General features: G+C 38.7%; 5 non-coding genes across 5 annotated transcripts; all 5 read left to right on the top strand.

Moving 5' to 3' along the window:
• The first annotated feature begins 86 nt into the window (after positions 1–86).
• Positions 87–158, top strand: Trnaw-cca (transfer RNA tryptophan (anticodon CCA)). Its single transcript has one exon. It is a non-coding gene; the product is annotated as a tRNA-Trp (tRNA).
• A 194-nt stretch (positions 159–352) lies between these two features.
• On the top strand, positions 353–425 carry Trnat-ugu (transfer RNA threonine (anticodon UGU)). The gene has a single exon. It is a non-coding gene; the product is annotated as a tRNA-Thr (tRNA).
• Positions 426–490: 65 nt separating this feature from the next.
• On the top strand, positions 491–562 carry Trnaw-cca (transfer RNA tryptophan (anticodon CCA)). Its single transcript has one exon. It is a non-coding gene; the product is annotated as a tRNA-Trp (tRNA).
• A 603-nt stretch (positions 563–1165) lies between these two features.
• Trnat-ugu (transfer RNA threonine (anticodon UGU)) lies at positions 1166–1238 on the top strand. The gene has a single exon. It is a non-coding gene; the product is annotated as a tRNA-Thr (tRNA).
• A 721-nt stretch (positions 1239–1959) lies between these two features.
• Positions 1960–2032, top strand: Trnat-ugu (transfer RNA threonine (anticodon UGU)). The gene has a single exon. It is a non-coding gene; the product is annotated as a tRNA-Thr (tRNA).
• The last annotated feature ends 4486 nt before the right edge of the window (positions 2033–6518 follow it).

Here is a 6518-nt window from a genome sequence, read left to right as displayed (position 1 = left end):
TTTCGATTCTCACTGGAGGCTTCTTTTTGTTTTAACCGCATGAAATGAAAACCCAAACAGCCAAACGCTCCATCGGAAAATCGCCTGACTCCGTGGCGCAACGGTAGCGCGTCTGACTCCAGATCAGAAGGTTGCGTGTTCAAATCACGTCGGGGTCAATTCCTTTCATAATCAATGTGCAAAACGATGGGTTTTTTTGTTTCTTGCAAAAAAGGAGGTTAATTGCCTGTATCAGACACATCGAAATCAAGACCTTCGAGTCGTCAAAAGATAACTCATTTTGTTGCACACAACGACGAGAAACTGGCAAAATCATCAACGGGTAGCCAAAAATAACTTAATGTACTTGCGAGCCTTCATAGCTCAGGGGTTAGAGCACTGGTCTTGTAAACCAGCGGTCCTGAGTTCGATTCTCACTGGAGGCTTCTTTTTGTTTTAACCGCATGAAGTGAAAAGCAAAACAGCCAAATGCACCATCTAAAATGCGCCTGACTCCGTGGCGCAACGGTAGCGCGTCTGACTCCAGATCAGAAGGTTGCGTGTTCAAATCACGTCGGGGTCAATTCCTTTCATAATCAATGTGCAAAACGATGGGTTTTTTTGTTTCTTGCAAAAAGAGGGGGTTAATTGCCTGTTTCAGACACATCGAAAACAAGATCTTTGAGTCGACAAGAGATAACACATTTTGTTGCACACAAAGACGAGAAACTGGCAAAATCATCAACGGGTAGCAAAAAATAACATAATTCGCTTGGGAGCCTTCATAGCGCAGGGGTTAGAGCACTGGTCATGTAAACCAGGGGTCGTGAGTTCTATTCTCACTGGAGGCTTACTTTCGTTTTCACCCCCATGAAATGGAAACCGAAACAGCCAAATACACCATCTGAAATGCGCTTGACTCCATGGCGCAAAAGTAGCGCGTCTGACTCCAGATCATAAGGTTGCGTGTTCAAATCGCGTCGGGGTCAATTACTTTCCAAATCAGTGTGCAAAAGTAGGAATTTTTTTTGTTTCTTGCAAAAATAGGCGTTTAATTGCCTGTTTCAGACACATCGAAATCAAGACCTTCGAGTCGTCAAAAGATAACTCATTTTGTTGTACACAACGACTTGAAACTGGCAAAATCATCAACGGGTAGCAAAACAATAATGTAATACACTTGCGAGCCTTCATAGCTCAGGGGTTAGAGCACTGGTCTTGTAAACCAGGGGTCGTGAGTTCTATTCTCACTGGAGGCTTACTTTCGTTTCAACCCCATGAAATGGAATCCGAAACAGCCAAATGCACCATCTGAAATGCGCTTGACTTCGTGGCGCATCCAGATCAGAAGGTTGCGTGTTCAAATCGCGTCGGGGTCAATCTTTCACAATCAATGTGCAAAAGTACGAATTTTTTGTTTTGTTTCTTGCAAAAATAGGCGTTTAATTGCCTGTTTCAGACACATCGAAATCAAGATCTTCGAGTCGTCTAAAGATAACTCATTTTGTTGTACACAACGACGAGAAACAGGCAAAATCATCAACAGGTAGCAAAAATATTACTTAGCTCCTTTGCGAGCCTTTACAGCTCAGGGGTTAGAGCACTGGTCTTTTAAACCAGGGGTCGTGGGTTCGATTCTCACTGGATGCTTTCTTTTGCTTTAACCCCATGGAGTGGAAACCGAAACAGCCAAACTCTCCATCTGAAAAGCGCCTGACTCCGTGGCGCAACGGTAGCGCGTCTGACTCCAGATCAGAAGGTTGCGTGTTCGAATCACGTCACGGTCAATTCCTTTCAAAATCGATGTGCAAAATAGGAATTTTTTGTTTCTTGCCAAAATAGGCGGTTAATTGCCTGTATCAGACACATCGAAAACAAGATCTTCGAGTCGTCAAAAGATAACTCATTTTGTTCTCAGCAACGACGAGAAACTGGTAAAATCATTAACGGGTAGCAAAAAATAACTTCACTCGCTTGGGAGCCTCCATAGCTCAGGGGTTAGAGCACCGGTCTTGTAAACCAGGGGTCGTGAGTTCGATTCTCACTGGAGGCTTACTTTCGTTTTAACCCCATGAAGTGGTAACCCAAACAGCCAAATGCACAGAAAAAAAAAAATAAACAGCCAAAAAAATAAAATGCGCCTGACTCCGTGGCGCAACGGTAGCGCGCTTGACTCCAGACCAGGAGGTTGCGTGTTCAAATCACGTCGGGGTCAATTCCTTTCAAAATCAATGTGCAAAACAAGGATATTTTTTTGTTTCTTGCAAAAATAGGCGGTTAATTGCCTGTATCAGACACATAGAAAACAAAATGTTCCAGTCCTAAAAAGATAATTGAATTCGTTATAATTTGTGCCAAGAAGAGTAACTGGCAAAATGATCAATTAATAACAAACAAACAACTTTTTGCCCTGTGAGCCTTCATAGCTGAGGGGTTTAGAGCACTGTCAGGGTTCGTGAGTTCGATTCTCACTGGAGGCTTACTTTCGTTTTGAAAACATAAAATGGAAACTGAAACACCTAAATATTACGAGAATCTTTTGGGAAGAAAAAAGTAACACATGAACATGATGACACATTTATATGTTTTTAACATGAAATAATGCTCACCTGGTATTGCTGGTTGATGTTTAGGATCGTGACTTACTTTAGTAAAATTCTGTTGCTGTAATGTAAATTGTTGCTGTCATGTGATAATCCAAAATCTCTCACCCAATGTGTTTTTGTGATAACAAACAGTTGCTGTTTTGAAATAGTTTAGAATGAAAAACAACCCTAAGAACAAATTCTTAGTAACATACACACCTTAAAACAAGCATTTATTCTCCAATGCCTAAAACCATGTTTGCCTCATTTTGCTTTTGTCAGTGTTGCCAAAATAATACTGCACCCCAATATCCATTCACACCTATCATCATTAAGAGTGAAATTGATAATGTTACACACTAACCAACAAACTCAACAACTTTCACATCTAAAATGGTAATAATGCTATATTATGATCATATATATAATTAGTGATGCAGTACCTACTTTGCACTGTTAAATAAATGTTAATTAAAAGTATGTACTTCCAAGGCTGACAAATTGCTGCAAATCACTTTTACATTACTTGCAAATCTACTGATACCTTTTTAGTGTTAAAATATAATAACTTAATGTCTTCACTAGCATAGTAGAAATGCAGTGACTATGACCAATCACTGATGAGATCTTTACCTTTGATGTACACTCAATCATAAGTAAATGTTGTCAACATACCACACTCAATGTGAATTGATTAAATTAACACACCTATTCCAAATGTTTGCTTTTCTGCTGCAGGAAACTGTCGCTAGCATAAGGTTGAAATAGAGTAGTAGACAATATAACCAACGCTGAAAGTATTATGTACAATGCGTGTAACGTTATTTAAAAAACTACATGAAGAAAAAATTTGACCCAAAGATAATTTAAATACCTACCTACCATAAATCAACTGCAATGACTAAAAATACATCCATTATCATAAACTCACTGCATTGTGCATTGATAGATCAACTGTAGTTTTCAAGTGCATTTTATAATGCGTTGGATCAAAACATGCTTGGTTTACCAGTCACAAGGAAACAGGGACTTCTTGCAGTTATAAAATATATCTCATTGAGTGCGGCCAAAAACTGCTGAATACACTTACTTGGTGTTTGACACATGGCTTGAATTAAAATTGAATCTAGGTAGCGTAGCAATAGCCCTTTGGCACAGGTGTACTGTTGTAAATATATGATCCTCATTCCTCAGAGACATTTCTGATGCTGTTTTGACACATGTAAGTTTCACTTAAACTCTTCTGCAACACCTACAACATGAAAATTGAAAGGACAAACACAGAAGACAAATGTTTAGACGTGTACATTACGGCGGGAAGTCGAAAGAGTTGCTTAAACAGCAACTCGAAGTGGAAATAAATAAATCCAATGACAGAAAGTTTATTACTATTATTTTCATTTGCCCATTTTTTCAAAAGTCGATTATACTTGTTTTGACTTTTAACTGGTTGTACAGGGCATTACAAAAAGAAAAAAAATCTAAGCAATCGAGTAAATACGGTAAATAATACTACATAATACTTGCTGTGGTCATTGGTCTTCAAACTGGTAACTTCACACATTATGTGAAACAGATACAATGACATTATTACAAGAAGTAAACTTTATAATTCCGATTTTCGGTTCTAGTTGTTGTTGTTAAAACCTTTAGTGGGCCAAAGCACATAGTCATGCTCATGGACAATGCGTCAAGTTTATAGAGATCTTCTGGCAAATTTAATTTTATTGCGACGTTTCGACGTCCTATACAGGTCGTCTTCATCAGGGTAAATAACACTGAATGCGACTAGTACAGTGCACGATAAACAAAGGAAAAAATAATGAAACGCAAGCACGTCACAACGCAACGAAAACACTGCGCGATAACGAATGATTGGGCCTCTAATCTTTAAGCAGGTGCCTGTAGATCGCTTAAAGCATCACGTCTATGGACATTGCGTGTTAGATCTGCTTTCTGTGCAGCCTAGTGTCATTGCTGTTATATATACGTCTATTCAATATAGCTGAAGATGGGCAGTAGACATCAACCGTTCACTGAATAAAACGTCCAGCGGTTGTTCTGTTTTTCTGCGATAGTATTTGTGTCCGATTTCCGTTCGTTTGGTAAACGCAGGCTGTGCGCAAAATATGTTTTTTTGCCTTAATAGCCGAAAAGTGTTTTATTCTATCTTGAGAAAAATTAAACGGTATCTATGCTGCTAAAAAATACAAAAATGTTTTCTTCTTTGGATCATGCTGTTTCTAAGCAGCAAGTTTGAAAAATAGAAGTAAGCAAAAGAGATGAACCACGAGTAGTCAGGAATAAAGTGACCTACGTAGCCCTAGAAACTCAACTGAATGATACAGAAGAACTTTTACAGTACAATACTTCCGTTTCGCGTCACCACATGTGTTACTTTGCATCTTAATTTACTGGTTGCTTTGCCATTGGCATTTTACTATTAAGTTATTAACGCTAGTATGCATTGTATACGCAATAACGTCATTTAACAGGACCTAAAGTGCCATGTTTGTTGTAACTAACTTCCGCTGTCACGACCCGGCTACTTTTAAATCTAGTGACGTATGGCATGGACGTCATGCGCATTTACCGCTTAAAGATCTTTGGTCCAGTTTGTAAGTATACTTCGCCTTAATAACACCGGTTGTACATATGCATCCTGTCCATCCATTCATCAATGGTTTAAGATTGACCGATTAGGTAAAGCCCGAACCCACATAAACTAGACTTTTCCTGTTTGTGATATGGGCTATAGTAAACGTTAAAGCGTTGTGTCATTGAATAGCCGGCATCGTTACGAAAGGGTTATGGTTTCGCATCGCTATCTCACGAATAGCAACTTGTTACAGTTTGGAGAGTAGTTTAGCACTTCTTAGTTTTATAAAGACACAGTTCAGTTTATCAAAACCACAACTTAGGTTAATTATAACTCGATCAGGCGGCTAACGTTATAACGTTGGGCGATTAGGCCTATTGGTTCGTGTTGCAACACACTAAGTCACGGCAAAAAAGAATGAAACCTTGCTTCGAATTCAATAACGTCGATCGATGGATTTAAAAGAAAGCAGAAAGTTTAGACAAAAAAGATTTACCTGAGTCGGTTCAATTTTTTTACAAGGTTAACACGCACTTTAAAAACACAGCTTCTTATCAAGCAAGTTACCAGTAGAATTGTTTTTGCATTAGTGCAAAGTTCGTTTGTTGCGTGACACGGTTTATTTTACCTTAAGACGCAGATAAGTGGGAAACGAGACCAAAACGTTTAAGCCTGGAGCCCCTATGCCAGTTCAAGTTTTGGTAGCCTATATTGTCTTACAAAAAGAACCTTTTCGCGAGTAAAAAACGTTTGAGGTGCCCCAAGACTGACATTTTCTTCGTAAAAACACTTAGTCGTATATGTACAATGGGGTTTAGCTTACTCGCAAATCGCAATATTAAAAGAAGAACTTGTATGCCACAATTTACCTCCGCGTGGTGTCAGTGAAGGGCGCCAGGGCGAGTTTCGTTCGTTGTTTTTCGATTGAAAGAAGGGTTGGTTCTGCTTGACTCGGCGGTTAGTTGTGTGAAAGTAATTTGAGATGCTTCTTTGATAGGGTAGCGTTAGTGCGTGGTTTAAGGCTGATGACTAAGTACCAAAGGCGTGTAGGTGCAGTGCGGAGGAACGTTTTTTCGTCAGTAAAATTCTTAATGTGAGTAGTAATTACTTTGTGATTTATGTTACCTACGTGCATCAGGACAGTTTATATGAAACACATTGTTTTAGTTACAGACTATTGTTTAGTACAAAACTTTGTAGGACTAAATTAAAAAAACTGTTTCATATGACAAACTTTAGCACAATCCGATCTTACTACAGGTTTATGTAACCAGACAAGGTACAAAACTAACCACTAAAAATATAGTTTTTCAGCAGCAGCTTTCAAAGCTATGTATTTTTGATAATAGTCATAA

The sequence above is a fragment of the Phallusia mammillata genome, chromosome 8 (assembly GCF_965637545.1).
Source record: "Phallusia mammillata chromosome 8, kaPhaMamm4.hap1.1, whole genome shotgun sequence".
NCBI classification, from domain to species: Eukaryota; Metazoa; Chordata; class Ascidiacea; order Phlebobranchia; family Ascidiidae; genus Phallusia; species Phallusia mammillata.
The sequence above is the reverse complement of the archived record's forward strand: the minus strand, read 5'-3'. Positions and strand labels throughout refer to the sequence as shown.